The 16973-nt window shown below is 49.6% G+C and overlaps 1 long non-coding RNA gene across 1 annotated transcript; it reads left to right on the top strand.

Annotated features, from left to right (window-relative positions):
- The first annotated feature begins 1892 nt into the window (after positions 1 to 1892).
- LOC136149625 (uncharacterized) lies at positions 1893 to 14432 on the top strand. The gene is made up of 3 exons (XR_010659687.1): positions 1893 to 1982; positions 6263 to 6343; positions 14329 to 14432. It is a non-coding gene; the product is annotated as an uncharacterized lncRNA (long non-coding RNA).
- Positions 14433 to 16973: the final 2541 nt, after the last annotated feature.

The raw sequence follows: 16973 nt of genomic DNA, 5'->3' as shown, positions 1-16973 counted from the left end.
ACCCTAGGAAGCACTGCACCCCTATTACCAGTCCATTTTACAGATGAAGATACTGAGATTCAGAGAGGTTAAGAAATCTGTGTCAGCCACACATCCAGAAAAGTGGTAGAGCTGGGTTTCAAACTCAGGCCTGGACTTTAGACCTTTAACTCCTTATATCACATGGAGTTCAAATGCAGAGAAACACCTGAGGTCCAGAGAGGGACTGTGAGTTGCCCAAGGTCACATAGTAAGTTAATGAGAAAAATCAGAACCCTTTTCTACCCCACAGCTCCTGCTAGACCTGCCGCCAGACTTCTCCTTGGCCAGATCCTGGAGGGGGCAGGCATATCTTAGGCTCAGGAAACATGTCTATAAATGGCAGTGAAAGGGAACAAGGAACGGGCCTTCAGGCTCCTTTCTGGGGGCAGCTAAGGACATGGAGCTTTGGCTCCAAGCGTTCTGGGTTTGTTGGGGCAGGATCTCTGCATACCCTGCAGGTTTTTTGGCTGTGCCTCAGAGAGGACCTGGGGTCGTGGTCTCTGTGGAATGCACTGGGTACCTGGTTCCTCCCCCAGAACTAGGATCCAGGATGTCTGCCTACTGATTTGGAATCTGCTTTTATGCCACCCTGGTCAAGTGTCCTTTCCTCTCTGGGCCTCTGTTGTCCCATCTGTATAATGGGAATGCGATCGTAACAGACACTTAAAATGTACTCATTTTGTTTTCTCCATGGTTCTTAGAAGAAGGTACTCTTATAGTGGGACTGGAGAGGTTAAGGGACTTGCCTGAGGTCATACAACCCACAGCACCCACAGTGGAACTGGGATTTGAACCCAGGTCATCTTGGCTCCTAGTCCCACACTCCGTGCCACTGTTTCATAGATTTAAGATCCATTTCACCTCTCTCTGTCCTTCTGGGATTCTAGAACCCAGTGGGACAGGTATGGGATTGAGCAAAGTTTAGGCAGCCCTTGGGATTTTCTTTAAGTCTTCTCACTTTTGACACTCCCCGAAGCACCACCAGACCTCCGAGGGGAGGGGTTGGTCTCACTCCTTTATTCCTGGACACTCTTTCCTCTGTCCCCACCAGCACACTTCTCTAGCTCTTTCCTTCCTGCTCGAAAGGTGAGGGGAGGACCCCTGGGCTCAGCACTGTGTGTGTGCCTGTTGGGGGCTGTAGTAGGTATGGAGGGCTCCAGCCAACTCAGTCTTATTTATAGGTCCTGCCCACCCATGGGACTCAAATCTCCTTCTTTGTTCCCAAGGGCTCTGGAGGCAGGGGGATCCTGATTCCTGGGCAAATCCCCTTGTCAGTTTCATTGCCAGCTTCTTCTCCTGACTCACTCTTTCCCTCCTACAAGCCCAGGGCAGTGGAGAGAGAGGATGGCAGAAGGGAGGATAAGTGTCCTCCAGAGTGCCTCACCTCACCAGCCCAATCCCCTCCCCACCCCCCTGCTGAAAGAGTGGCTTCTGATCATCCCGTGGTCCCCACCCAGACCTGGTGAAGCAGACAGGGGCCCGCAGGGCCGATGAAGTCCTTTCCCTAGCCCTGCTCTGCCCATCATCTCCCTCCCACACCAGGATTCCTGAGGGCCTCTGAATGACCCAGCACGGGGGGCTCTGAGGGCTCTGGGCTGGCAGGCAGGAGGCCAGGTTTTGGGTCCATTCCCTTCCCAAATCTTCAGGACCCCAGGCAAACCCCTTCCCCTCCCCAGACCCTGGTTCTCTCATCTGTACACTGAGGGCTACAGATTCAGTTCCCTCAAAGTGCAGAACTTGAGTCTGTGGTCCCGGGACCATCTTATCTGTCTCCACCTTCACTCTGAGCCCCAAGAGAGGAGAAAAACTGGGGACGAGGGCTGGCTGAAGGTGCTGAGCCTCCTCCTCTTTTCTCCTTGAAGAACAAAGGTGCCTACCTGGTGTCCAGGGCGAGCAAGACGCTCCTGCCTTCACTCTTGGCTCCTGGGACAGACGAAGTGAGGCGGTCGGTCAGAGCCCAGGTGAGGAGTTAAAGGGAGGCGCCCTTCACCTCCAGCCCCGCCTTAAGAGCAGCCGGCCAACCCCGCCCTCCCTCCGGCCCGCCAGCCCTACACGTGGCCTGACAGCCCACAGGCCCCACCCGCCTGTCTGGACCAGTTCAGGTGGGGCTGGCACAGGCAGGGAAGGGAAGCCTGGCCTTGGTGGGCACTGGAGCCCGGTGTGTGAGTGTATGTGAGAGGCTCCTAAGCATCCTGTTTCCTCCCTGGGTGCTGAGTGCTCAGGGGAACCTCTGCTTGGACAGGGTCTTCTTAGGACCAAGTGTGCTGTAGGTGTTCCCTTCACCTGAGTGCCAGCCAGGGGAGGGACACAGGGCTGGTTGGCAGAGCTAGCAGAGAGTGAAGCCTTGGCTTTGGGGGAGCAGGATGCCAAGGGGCAGGAGACCCTTCTCATAGGCCCCTTCTGTGCTCTCTGAGCTGGGTTATACTGCGACAGGTACCGGGTAGGGGCCTGCTGGGACTCAGGCTGGGCACAGATCTTGTCTTTTTTTCTTAGTCTGGGAATAGGCTTCTAACTCAGTGAGAAGAGGCTCTGAGTGTCTGGAGGACTTTGAGAAGGGGCTCAGCACCATGGTGGTCTTCATTCATTCACTCACAGACTATCCCTCTGCACTGTTCTGTTCTGGTGGAAGTTCCACGTGGGAGTGATGGCAGAAAGTCCAAAAGTCCAGACACTCCCTCTCCCTGGCTCCAGCTCCCTTCCTGTTCTGTGTCAGGGGTCCCAGAGTGTGGTGAGGGGCCATCCAGACTTTGTGGGGGAGGGGCACAATGGTAAAGCCAAGTCCCCTCTGGGCAGGTTGGTCGGAAGCTAGGGAGCAGGCACACTCTCCAGCCCAGGGACTCAGGGTGAGCCCAGCAGGGGCTTATCTTAGGGGTGGGTGGGTGGAGGGCTGCACATTGCCCCCTTGATGCTGAGTAGAGGGCTTCTGGCCTTAAAGTCTTTGATGTTCTGTGGCTTCACGGAGGCACTGTGGTCTGTGTCGAGGGAGGCCGGGAAGCACAGCTGAGCAGAGCAGTGAAAGGTGATCACTGAAAGACAATGAAAGGTGTCTCTGGGTGTTCACGCAGCCAGCAGCCCGTGGCTTGCTGAGCAGTTGTGTCTTTGAATGAAGAAAATGATGCCCCTCCCTTGGGGTGTGTGCAGCTGCAAGCCAGCATGCACTGCCCACAGCAGCCTTATTCATGGGCAGCCAGCTGCTAAGATTCTCAGGGTGAAGGTGCAGGTTATGGGGCGGGGGGCGAAGCGTCAGGCCAGGATTGGTGTGGTCCTGACACTGGCCCTGGCTGTGTTCCTGGGGGCTGACACCAAGGACCGCTTTAGCAGTGGTTCTTCAGGTCTGGGAGCCCTAGGCTTATGACCCTGTGCCTGAGGGTTACAATCTTTCTTGGCAGATTTGACCCTCTTGGTTCACATTTGATTGTTCCTTTTACCTTAAGCCAGTCTCAGGAACACTGATTCCAGCCTCAGCCTCCTCATAGACCTTGTGCACCCACACCTTCCTGCCTCTGCCTAATCCCCCACCTCGCTCTGCTACCACCATGATCCTCTGACATCATCAGCCTTTCTGCATCTATGGATATGACCATGTGATTTTTTTTTCCTCTCTAACTTGTTGATGTGATGGAGTACACTAACTGATTTTTGAATACTGAACCAACCTTGCATACCTGGGCTACATCCCACTTGGTTGTGCTATATAATTTTTTATACATCGTAGAACTCAATGTGCTAGTATTTTGTTGATATTTGCACCGATGCTTATGAGAGATCTGTGGTTTTCTTGTAAAGTCTCAGTCTGGTTTTGATATTTGGGTGATGTTGGCCTCTGAATTAGCTAGTATTCTCTTTGCTTCTAGCTTCTGAAGGAGACTATAGAGAATTGGTATAATTTCTTCCTTAAATGTTTGGTAGAATTCACCAGTAAATCCATCTGGGTCTGATGCTTTCAGTTTTGGAAGATTATTAGTAGACACAGGCCTATTCACAGCATTTCTTTCCAGCCTCAACATACAGCATTTTCCTGGCTGCTGGGGAGAACTTGGTCTAGATCTGCGCTTCTGAGAGAAGGGATTCCAAGTCTATATTTTGATGGATCCTGAACTCTGCTCACTAGAGAAGATGGAAAACCAATCAACCAAAAAATGTAGTTTCCTACAGGACTTTTTTTTTCTTGTCAAGAATCCATTCAAAATACACATTCATTCAAAATACATTTATTGACTGCTTTGATGTTAGGCACTGGGATACCAAGATGAATGGGACAAGATTCCTGTCCCCATGGAGCATACAGTCTATGCATGCTCTGTGGAAGCATGGAAGTTCAGTTCAGTTCAGTCGCTCAGTTATGTTTGATTCTTTGCGACCCCATGGACTGTTGCACACCAGGGCTCCCTGTCTATCACCAACTCGCGGAGCTTGCTCAAACTCGTGTCTACTGAGTCGGTGATTCCATCCAACCATCTCATCCTCTGTCTTCCCCTTCTCCTACCTTCAATCTTTCCCAGCATCAGGGTCTTTTCCAATGAGTCAGTTCTTCGCATCAGGTGGCCAAAGTATTGGAGCTTCAGCTTCACATCAGTCCTTTCAATGAACATTCAGCACTGATTTCCTTTAGGATAGACTGGTTGGATCTCCTTGTTGTCCAAGGGAACGGAGACTCATAGACAAATAAGGCCCCAAATTCCAGGCTGCTGCTTGCCTAGAGCCCTACAAAGGAGGGGAAATGCACCATCCTCTATGGTAACCATTAGTCACGGTGAATGAAGAATGTGCCCGGTCTATACTGAGACATGTCATTAGTGTGAAGGGCTTCCCAGGTGGCGCTAGTGGTAAAGAATTCACCTGCCAATGCAGGAGATGAAAAAGATGTGGTTTTCCTGGGTTGGGAAGATCCCCTGGAGTAGGTAATGGCAACCCATTCCAGTATTCTTGGCTAGAAAAAATTTCATGGACAGAGGAGCCTGGTGGGCTACAATCCATGGGGTCACAGAGTCCGAAGTGACTGAACACACATACATAGATGGGAAATACAATTTAGATTTCAAAGACTTAGTTTGAAGAACGTAAATATCTCATTGGTGCTTTTTCTGTTGACAACATGTTGATAATATTTTGTAGATGTTGGGGTAAATAAAATAAACCAGCAAAGTTAATTTGACCTGTTTCTTTTCACTTTTTGAGATGTACTTTATTAGTTTCCCGGGCTTCCCTTGTGGCTCAGCTGGTAAAGAATCCGCCTGCAATGCGGGAGACCTGGGTTCGATCCCTGGGTTGGGAAGATCCCCTGGAGAAGGGAAAGGCTATCCACTCCAGTATTCTGACCTGCAGAATTCTATGGATTGTATAGTCCATGGGGTCGCAAAGAGTCCGACACGACTGAGCGACTTTCACTTCACTTATTAGTTTCCCGAGGCTGTTGTAACAAATTTCCACAAACCGAGTGGCTTAAAACATCGAAATGTAGTCATTCACAGTCTAGAGACTAGAGGCTGGATTTTGGGTGGTTGGGAAGAACTGGTTCCCTGCCTCTTGCAACTTCTAGTGGCTGCCCTGGAATTCCTGGGTTCTGGCCACGTTCTTCAGTCTCTGTCTTGTCTTGTCTTCGCTTTCTTCTCTGTGTTATCTATTGGGGTCGCTGCGCTGGGTCTTCACTGCTGCACATGGGCTTTCTCTGGTTTTGGAGCAAGGGCTTCTCTCTAGTTGTGGTGCGGGGTTTCTCAGTGTGGCGGCTTCTTTTGTGCTTCTCCGTGCTAGCTCCGGCTCTAGGGTGTGTGGGCTTCAGTAGTTGCGGCTCATGGGCCCTAAACTGCACGCGCAGTAGTTGCGGCTCGTGGGCCCTAGAGCGCACGCGCAGTAGTTGTGGCTCGTGGGCCCTAGAGCGCATGCGCAGTAGTTGTGACTCATGGACTTAGTTGCTCTGAGACATGTGGGATCTTCCCTGACTAGGCAGGTGGATTCTTAACCACTGGACCACCAGGGAAGTCCGTGTCTGTGTTATCTTTTGCTTCCGTTTTATAAAGACCCTTAAGATGGCATTTAGGGACCCCCCTAGATAATCCAGGGTAATCTGTCTGTGAAATCCTTAATTACATCTGCAAAGATCCTTTTTCCAAATAAGGTAACACTGGAAATTTCCAGGAGTTAAGACTTGATATTTTGAGGGTGGCCATTATTCAGTCTCTACGTGTGCCTGCTAGAAAGTTTAGAATTATATATGTGACTTGATTATATTTCTGTCTAACAGTTGCAGGCTATAGTAACCCCTGACTCCTGGACCAGAGGAAACATCTCAGACTCAGAAGGACATTCAAAGTGGAGGGAGATGGTGAGTAACCTGGGCGAGGTCGGAGAGGTGAGAAATCCTGGGGTGCTCCTAGACCTTTGGGGTGTTCTCTATAGCTGGAACTCAGGGTGAGGGTGTGAAGAACGCTGGGAGAAAAATCTGGAGAGACCGTGTGTACACAGCATCGACCTCTGCCCACTCTTCTCCTAGTGAACCTTGCTTAGCTGGAGAGGCTGGACACTGACCACTGTGTTCCTCAGACTCCGTTGCTGCTAGAGGTTTAGTAAGGAAACAGGTCTGTCAATCAAATGGACTTGGAAACATGACTCCTCGCGCAGCATGGTTATGGAGGCACTGATTTAGGGTGCCGTTGCCTTCTAGCATCCAGTGTCCAGCTTTGTGGGTGTGGAGAAGTTGTTGCTCAAATGGCCTCCTGACCCCTGAATCAGTTAGGTGATGGTTCTTGAAACCAACGGACCTTCTTGGGTGGCTCCGGATTCCTGACGGTGTCAGAGGGGGTGCTTGCTTCTCAGGGCGGGTCCCAAGTTTGTCTTTGGAGTCATTCCTGCATGTGCAGCCCATTCCTCTAGCCCTTCTGATGAGTTTACCAGCATGGAATTACCTGTATGACATTCCTTTCTGCTGAGTTTAGCCAGTGTGGTTTCTGTTTCTTGCTGCTGAGTGATGCAAGTGGGTTGGTCCAGGGGGTCAAGGGCATGGGGGTCGCCCTAGGCAATCTGACTTTTCTGTTGCGGACAGTGGAGATACAGGAAGTGCTTTAAAGCAGAACAGGAGCAGGGAGGGAAAGCCGTGAACATCTTTGTGCCCGAGAAAGATCTCCTTGATTCAGGGAGGTGCTGAACCCCTTGAGAGCGTAGCTGAGGAGCAGGCCTTACTTTTCTCTGGGACTGTCTCTTCTCTGGGGTCAAGACAGGTGCCAAAGATTTAAGAGGGCTGTTCTTTGCTACAGTGGGGACAGAAAAGTGACCTAGCCTCCAGAACATTCCAGGTTTTATTTGCAGCAGACGAGACTGAAATGAATAGCAGGAAGGGCTTCTCAACAGAGACAATAGTGAGATTTTGGTAACTAAAGTAGCTAAACCAGGCTCTGCGTGAAAGAACAGAGCAGGAAAAAGGCCATACCTGGCACTCTGGATGCTCGAATTTATGCTGTCTCTGTTGCCAATTAGCTCTGATGCCAGAGTGAGATGGGCCCCTTGGGCACTGCCATCACCCTGAACTCAAACTTTATTATTCATATGTCATCAGTAAAAAATGTCGAGCAGGCATCCTGATATCTATTTGTTTATAAATTATTTTCATAAAACTTAATAAATTATAAACATAAACTATATGCATAAAAATACATTAGCATATACATTATAAAATACATATTATGAAATATGTACACTATATACATATTAATAAACTAGACATCATGCATATTATTACATACACATTATAAAGCCACATAACTAGAAAGAGGTAATACATAAAAACAGTTTTAAAATAATTTTGATGGCATTTCATTTCATAATGGCGTAAAATCCTTTTTTGCTCTCCATAATGAGAGCGACGCCATTGAATATCCTTCTTTATTTTTGAAAATCCTAGTTTCACACTCTGTGGGACAGTGACTTGAATGTCTGGTACTAAATTCAGTTTATTTCAATATTCAGTTTTAAAGGCTGTCACAGCTGAAAAGAAGGCTTCATGAAGATACCTAGATCCAGACGGACGAGGTGCATTGTGGGCTCTGCTCATTAAACCATGACATTCATTTTTCAGTTTTCAATGCCATCCACCAATTATGCAAAGGTTTTGTTCAAAATTGACTTTCAAATTTCCATCCTCTCTCATGTCAATCAGTTCTTCGTGCAAAGAAATTGGAATATGTTGCATTTTAATACTTTCACAAATGGATTTTAAACCCACTCAAACTCATTTTAAAGCAAGTTAAAAATTCCTTTTTTGTTTTCTTTGAAGGGTGGATGTGAAAGATCTTGGGAACACATGAGGTTTTTGGCAATAAAATCAAGTAACAATGGGAACACTTTCCAACTGTATTTCTAAATGTTCTCTCATACTATAGTTCTCCCAAAAAGAATTACTTCCTTAACAACTGTTTAAACCTCACCTTTGTCCTCATGAAAAGAGATTTCACTTTTGGAAATCTTCACTGGAGCACTCAATACGCAACCCTTGTCTCTCCTTCCTGAAATGTCAAATGAAATCATGTCCTGGGATCAGCGGGAAGTGCTCCTGTTTTCCTGCTGTTTCCTTGCAGAAATCTTTTTTGGCCACTAGTCCTTTTTTTAAAAAATTCTTTTCTGAAATTTTTATTTATTTGGCTGTACCAGGTCTTAGTTGCAGCACGTGGGATCTTCAATCTTTGTTGCCTGCTGCATGCAGTATTTTAGTTGCAGCTTGGGGGATCTAGTTCCCCGACCAAGGATTGAACCTGTGCCCCCTGCAGTGGAACTGAGAAGCCCTTCCACTGGACCTCCAGGGAAGTCCCAGTTTAGTTTGAATCAAACATTACAATATGTGCATTCCATTGAACTGAGCTTATGTGAACGGCAATATGTCACAATAGGTCAGAAGTTGAGCAATAGAGTGAGGATGCCGTCCTCAAGTTCTCTGCCTGATGGACATGTCTCCTACCAGACATTGACTAATGTGGGGGACATGATCGGCCAAAATAGCGGGGGTGCCTGGGCCAATTTTTATGTTAAATATTAGTAGAGCTGAATTATTTTCTTTCTTTTTAGATAGAAATACATGTGGATGCATGTATGTTGAATTCCAAGATTTTCTTATGGATCAGTCGGTTACCTTGTGGTGGTCAGGTCTCCCTGGACTGATGGCTCACCTGAGGCTTGGGCTGGAGGGGATAATAAGAGAGTCAGAGGGGGAAGCAAGAGGCTTAGGTCCTTGCTTTCCTGGGCCTCCCTCCAACGCCCAAAGAGGCAGAGTGGTTACTGCAGCCTCAGCCCCATTGCACCGGGTCCTGCAGTCTCAGGAATACCTGTCCTCTGTCTTCTTGGGGCCTGGGGCTGGGACCTTGGCATCTGCTCTACATTGCTCTCTGGGGAGCACACTGGGTGGGCCCAAGAGTAGGTGTGAACAAGCTTCTGATCATAACACCCTATTCCCTTCCCACCCTTTCCTCTCTCACTACAGATAGAGTCTGCATCAATCTGACCAGAGCTAAGTCGCGTGTCTTTTCTAGACCAAACATTTTGTCCTTGACTTTGGAACGCAATTTGGTGATTCTTACACCTTAGGGTTAAAGCAGACGTGCATGCTTAGTCCCTCAGTTGTGTCCGACTCTTGGCAACCCCATGGACTACAGCCTGCCAGACTCCTCTGTCCATGGGATTCTCCAGGCAAGAATACTGGAGTGAGTTGCCATGCTCTCACCCAGGGGATCTTCCTAAACCAGGGTTTGAACCCGAATCTCCTGTGTCTCCTACATTGCAGGTGGATTATTTATCACTAATGCCATCAGTATCCAAACCCAGACAGCCCAGGGGGCTCACCAACCTCAGGCCTGCCCATCTTTCTTGGCGGTGGGTGGGGGGCAGAGTGGGGTCACTCCTGGGGACATCAGTGCCTGTGTCCTACTCTTGGCCAAGGTAGCAATGACCAAGCTGCTGGACCATCTGTCCAGGGCCCGGCCTGGAGAAGGGGGCCCTGGCCAGCTCGGGGAGGAGGGGGCTGCTGCTGGTGACCCTACATAGCCCTCGGCCCAGGGTGAGCTCGTCAGATGAGCAAGGCCTCCTGCTGAGCCTAGCGGGGTGACTAAGAGGATGCTCTGTGTTCTCACAGCTCCCCGGTTCCTACTGGTGTGCCCACAGAGCTTAGCTCTGTGGTCACTGATGGGACCAGGCAGCTTTTGACATACAGCACGTTTGGAGCCATGTGCGGCCAAAGGGCATGGCATTCAGGCCACACCCCTGTGTCCTTCCAATTCAATTCCTTTCCTTCCTGGGCACAGAGTGACGCTACAGTTCCCAATCTCCCCTGCAGGCAGTCGGAGCCATGGGCTGAGTTCTGGTCAGTGGAATGTGGCTGAAGAAATGTAAACCATGCCACGTCCTGGTCTGATCTCAGTCTCTTCCCTGTCCCATGGCCGGGTGTGGAGGACCCAGGGGAGGATGGCAAGGCCCTCCCTACAGTGGACTGGAATGGGTTTGAGTCCCTGCAGAACTACAAGGAGCAGAGCCTACGCCCATTGCACCTGTGTGAGAAAGACAACTTTATATGTGAAGCCACAGAAACACTGGAGTGGGTACTGCAGGTGGCAGCCCAATTAACAGTGTCTGACCCCAGAAGAGAAGTCAGGGGGCTTGAATTTTTTTTTTTTGTGGCACTACAAGGCTAGTGGGATCTTAGTTCCCCCATTAGGGATTGAACATGGGCCCGTGGCAGTGAAAATGTAGAGTCATAACCTCTTAAACAATTCTCAAATTCATTAAGATTTTTTTTAAAAATTAAAAAAGAAAAAAACCTTTTGACTGTGTCACCTGGCATGTAGGAATTTAGTTCCCTGATTAGGAATCAAACCCGCACCCCTTGCACTGGCAGCATGGAATCTTAACCACTAGAGCACCAGGGAGGTCCCCTGAATTCTTTAAGATTTTTTACCATGGGAATTATAAGGTTAGTCCCGGGAGGTGGACTCCCGATTTCTCCCATAGACGGGCCATGAGATTCTGGGAAAATTCATGGGTGTTCCTGTGCCCCAGTTTCCTCACCTGTGAGTGTGTGCACTTCGCAGGGTATTTGGAAGGTATGGACAGTGATGGGCACACTAGGTTTGTTGGCCCTGCTGTATTGTGAAGGATCCTCCACGGCAGGGTTGGCATTTGATTCTGCTCTCTGGGTCCCTGCTGGGCCTGGCACAGTGGCCATGTCTGATGGGCCCTGCCCAGATGGCTCCTGGTCTTATGGGTGACTAGAGGACTAGAGCTCTCAGCTGTACCCCAAGGCAGGCTGAGATGTGCCCTAGAAGGGAGGTACTAGCGAAGTGCTCTCTGTGCATATGTACTTAGTCGCTCAGTTGTATCCGACTCTTTGTGTTCCTTTGGACTGTAGCCCACCAGATTCCTCTGTCTATGGGATTTTTTGGGCAAGAATCCTGGAGTGGGTTGCCATTGCCTCTTCAGGAGATCTTCCTGACTCTGGGATTGAACCTGTGTCTCCTGCTTTGCAGGTGGATTATGCGCTGAGCATCAGGGAAGCCCCAAAGAGCTCTCTGGGGGAGATTAATTCTGCCTGAGGCTCTAGTTAAAGATTTCACAGGGGAGGTGGCATTTCTTCCAGCCCTTGAAGGAGAAAGGATCATATTCGGACTACAGACGTGGGCCATGCTTCCTCTAGGTTAAGCAAAGTTCTGGTGAGTTAAATCCTGAGGTAGTAAGAGCTGGAATTGTGTGGCTGGAATAGGCACCTCTAACATTTTCAAGGCCTGGGGGAAGATTTCAAATGGAGGCAGTGGTAAGTAGAATTCTGAGCATGCCCCTATCCCAAGACCCCATCCCCTGGTTTGGTTCAGTTCAGTCACTCAGTTGTGTCCTACTCTTTGCGACCCTATGGACTGCCACATGCCAGGCCTCCCCGTTCATCACCAACTCCTGGAGCTTGCCCAAACTCATGTCCATCGAGTTGGTGATGACATCCAACCATTCATCTTCTGTCTTTCCCTTCTCCTCCTGCCTTCAGTCTTGTCCAACATCAGGGTCTTTTCCAATGAGTCAGTTCTTCCCATCAGGTGGCCAAAGTTTTGGAGTTTCAGCTTTAGCATCAATCCTTCCAATGAATATTCAAGACTGATTTCCTTTAGGATTGACTTGTTTGGTCTCTTTGCAGTCCAAGGGACTCTCAAGAGTCTTCTCCATCACCACAGTTCAAAAGAATCGATTCTTCGGTGCTCAGCTTTTTTTATAGACAAACTCTCACATCCATACATGACTACTGGAAAAACCATAGCTTTAACTAGATGGACCTTTGCCGGCAAAGTAATGTCTCTGCTTTTTAATATTCCATGGTTACTCAGTCAGATACCAATCTAGGTCTTCCATGAAGGAATTGTGCAGATACAAAGTCCCAAGTCAGTTGGCCTTAAATACGGAGATTAATTAGATGGGTCTGACCAAATTAGATGAGCCCTTTATAAAGAGAGTGTTTTCTCCTTTCTGGTAGCAGGTAGGAAGTTAGGGAGATTCAAAGCACATGAAGGATTTCACTCAAGACCATCTCTCAGCTGATAGCCAGCAAGGAAATGGGAACCTCAGTCCTACAACTACATGGAACTGGATTCTGCCAACAGTCAGAACAAGTCTGGGAGTGGATTCTTCCCCAGAACCTCCCAATAAGAGCCCATGTTGAGTTTGGCTTTGTGGAGGCAGAGAATCCAGTCGAACTCACACAGACTTCTGGCCGCTGAGCTGTGAGTTAATAAATGGGTGTTTTTGCCACTCAGTCTGCGGTCAATTGTTATACAGCAACAGAAGACAAATACAGACGATGAATACCACAATCTAAATATTCCAAAGCCAAAAGTCAAGCTTACAAACTGGTAATCAAATACTGTCTACCCATCTATCTTGACATATATACCTTCATAATGACCTTGAAGACCAGGGTCAAACTTGTAATTCTCTGATGACTTGGAATTCTGTGCCAGCAGGTACTGTCCTCAGAGGCCTGGCCCCTGGGTTCCAGCCCCTGGTCTGTGGTCTGAGCCCTCTTCTTCTGTCATTCCTGGCTCCGTCCAGCACCAGGAGGGGTGGGGAGCCTTGGCTGGATGAGCTAAATTCCATTAACTCCCTTGCAAACATCTGTCCCTTGCCTGCCCCTGGGGCCCAGGGTGTGGTTTGCCTCTGGGAAAGGGAACCTGGAGAAATCTCAGGGCAGTTTAGGCAGGAAATGCAATTGCCCTCTGGTGTGCCAAGTGTGGTCTAGAAGGGAGGCCGTGGCTCTGGTGGGAACATCCACTAGGACCTTCTGACTCCTCCTTCCCCTAGGGTGGCCAGAGCAGGCTTGCTCTATAGCTGAGGACCCAGGGCAAGGGCCTTTCTTGTCTCCTTTTAGTGTGTTAAAGTACATATAAAGTGTACCATGAGTGACATTTGATATATTCACAATGTTGTGCGGACACACCCTTTATTTCCAGAACGCTTTCATTACCCCCAAAGGAAACTTCCAGACCCATTAAGCAGCTACTCCCTATCCCTCCCTCCCCCAGGGGCTGGCAACCACTAAGCTGTGCTCTGTCTCTATGGATTTACCTATTTTGGATCTTTGTTATAAATGGAATCATACACTACATGGTCTTTTGTGACTGGCTTCTTTCAATTAGCATAATGATTCCAAGGTTCATCCATGTGGTTGCAGGAATCAGCACTTCACGCCTTCCTATGGCCGAATAATATCCCATTGCATGGATAGACCACATGTACAGGGGCCTTCCTGCCAGGATCCAAGATGGTAACGAGCTGGTGGTTGGGGCAAGTCAGCTGGTCGTTCTGCCTTCTTTGTTTATTTCTCCTCTGTGACTCTTGGGGTCTGTCACTCTAGAATATGCTGTTGGGGCCTGGGGACCCAGGGAGACAGCCAGTCTCACCACCTCCCCTTGTCTTTGCAACCTGATCCCCAAATTCCGCCCCGTGGCAGAGCCGGCAGCAGACACAGCTGGTGTGGCCCTATCTGGGGAGGATGCTCCTGTTTCAGGGTTTCCAATTGTCTCTGGTCAGGGGTCCCCAGATGAACCCAGTAGAAGCCGGAGCCCTTCTCTGGTGACAGTTCTGAGGTCACACAGGGTGGGGTGGCTGCTGGTGGGGGCAGGGGTGCACGGCCTCGGGAGCTAGGGTTGCTCAACCCTGGGGCCTGGAAGGCAGTGGGAGTCCAGCCTGGCACCAGGCGAATTCGGCCCCATGCCCAAGGAGACGCTTAGATCTTCACTTGCGGGGCCTATTTTCCAGAGAAATTTAATTCCACATTGTTTGTTCTCTGCTCCGCAGACGCCTCAGCTGAGGAAACCACGAGAATCTCATTTGAAAAAGAATTTGGCCCCTGGAGACCCCTCCCCATTTGCCGATGGGAGGGGGCCAAGACTTTGGTCGCCACCACCAGCAAACCCCAAACCACAGGCATGTGCTGGGGTCACCTGGGGACAGAGGGAGGGTGGCTGGATAGTGGGCGGGGCAGTGAGCCAGTGAACCTGTGTCACGCAGGGGTCTGCTGTCTTATACAGGCATATGGGGCTTGGACCTTGGTGTGGATCCAGGTCCTGCCACTCTGGTTCTGGGCTCTTGGGTGGTCATGTCAGTGGCTGACCACACTCACCTGGCCACTCGGGTCCTCTGCCAGCTGTGGGCAAGGAGCTGAGCTTGGCGGTGAGGGAAGCCACAGATGGGACTCGGGGCGAGGCAGGGAGGGAAGGAGGTGAGCTGGTCTTGGGCTCTGCAAGCTGAACTGGGAGGCACCCGACATCCACAGGTGCCTTCTAGAACCAGAGGAAGGGAACCACATTGATTTATGGCCTCAGTTAGGGGTCTAGCAGTGCGGCAGGCACTTTATATCCTTCATAGCATTTCTCCTCTCAGCAACCTCGTGGAGCGTGGAGCCTTAGACGCACCTAGGGCTATAGGGACTAAGGGCAGAGGTTGGGCAGAGGGCAGCCGCCCCTGAACTATGCGTGCTTTCCACATCATGTCACTGGCCCCTTTCTTGGCCCTCAGACTTGTTTCTTGAGGAGATTATAGTCCAAATTATAGTATATATATTTTTTTTGAAAAAAAAAAAATTTTTTTTTGGCTGGACCACACAGTGTGTGAGATCTTAGTTCTCTGACCAAGAATTGAACCTGTACCCTCAGCAGTTAAAGTGCAATATCCTAACCACTGGACCAGCAGGGAATTCCCCAAATCATAGTGTTTTTGAGTTGGAATGAACCTGCTTCAGGCCTCCCACAGCGGCTCAGCGGTAAAGAACCCACCTGCAATGCAGGAGCCGCAGGAGACATGGGTTTGATCCCTGGGTCAGGAAGATCCTCTGGAGAAGGGTATGGCAACTCTCTCCAGTATTCCTGCCTGGAGAATACTGTGGACAGAGGAGCCCGGTGGGCTACAGTCCGTGGGGTTGCAAAGAGTCAGCCACAATGGAAGCGACTTGGCACATGGCACGTGCGGACCTGTTTCAAGCTGCCACTTTACAGAAGGGTAAATTGAGGCCCAGGGAGAGGAGGCAACTTGTCCTGAGTCACCCACCGGAAGGCAGAGCTATCCCCCAGTGCTCACTGACCATTTGGCCCATGTGGGTAGAGCTCAGAGGCCCTGAAGCCAAGACTGTCTGTAGTGTCTGGTGGGACAGAAACTCCTTGCTCTGCCCAGGTTCAAAGCCTGTCTGTTGGTCTGATCCTGCTTCTGGTACTGAGAGAGTGTGGCTGCCTCGGTGCACCCTGTCCCCACTGTTGTGACAAGTCTGGGTTCTGCTGGCAAGGTTCAGCCCTGTGTGGGGAGATGAAAGGCCACTTTATGTTATTTCATCTTAACAGGTCTGTGTCACCTGGGTTGAAATGAGGGTAGGAGAGAGTCCAGTTTCTGTCCAGTAATGTCACCTGAGCCTGGTCACATCATTGGTTGACCAATATTTATGGGGGATTTTCTGAGAGCAGTCTGCCTGCTAAGAGTTGGAGAAAACAAAGATGAAATTTTTATTTCCTTGCCCTCAAGGAGCTCACGGGGGAAGCAGATCTGCGGTTAACAATGACGGTTTCACTATTTCATGATGTTCTTGCTCTGAAGGAAGATGTGTAAGGTACAGTGGGAGCGTGGAGGGAATCAGGATGGGCTTTCTTGAGGAGGCAGAGTTGAGCTGAGACTGAAAGGATTTTTTGCCAGATGGATAAAGCAAAGGATGTTGAGTTTAGAGAGTTGGTTTAGCGAGTGCAAAGGAATGGATATGTGTCAAGGCAATTAGGAATAATTTAGAATAGTTGGAGTGTATGAGTTGGGGTGGCAGTCATGGTGGTGTGGGACTTGAGACTGACTAGGAGGGATGTGAAAGCCTTTATACCGCACAGAAGTGTTTGACTTCATCCTCAGGGCAGTGGGGAGGCAGCAAGGATTCCTATCCGGGACAGACCCAGCCAAATCTGTGTTTTGGAAAGTTGGCCTGGGCTGCATTAAGGGTGGCCCAATGGGGTTGTGAAAGGTAGCCAGGGCGCCAATGTGGGGATCTGGGTGAAAGGGGTGAGGCATCCTCAGACTGGGAGGGATGGAGAGGACCAAGAAGTGATAGGATTGAGGGGCTGGTTGCGGGCAGTTGGTGGTGCGGGAGTTGGTTTCTGGCTTGGGTGACTGGGACTCCATTAATCTCAATAGGGAAACTGGAGGTGCAGGTTTGCGGGTGGGGGTGGAGAGTCATATGAATTAAGTTTAGGATCTGATGATTTGAGGGGCTTGTAGGACATCCAAAGGGAGATGTCTGGGTGATGGTTGGTTGATATAAAGGTTTGGAGGCCAGAGGAAAAGTTAAAACTGGGGAGATTTTGAGGTCATCACCCTAAATCAAATGCAGATGAGTTAAGGGACCACAGAATGCTCTGGAAGTGGTACAGGTTGATTTTGGCAGAAATGGTCAGTGCCCTGTCCATATCCCCTTG

This window comes from Muntiacus reevesi, chromosome 18 (assembly GCF_963930625.1).
Source record: "Muntiacus reevesi chromosome 18, mMunRee1.1, whole genome shotgun sequence".
In the NCBI taxonomy this organism is placed as follows: Eukaryota; Metazoa; Chordata; class Mammalia; order Artiodactyla; family Cervidae; genus Muntiacus; species Muntiacus reevesi.
The sequence above is the reverse complement of the archived record's forward strand: the minus strand, read 5'-3'. Positions and strand labels throughout refer to the sequence as shown.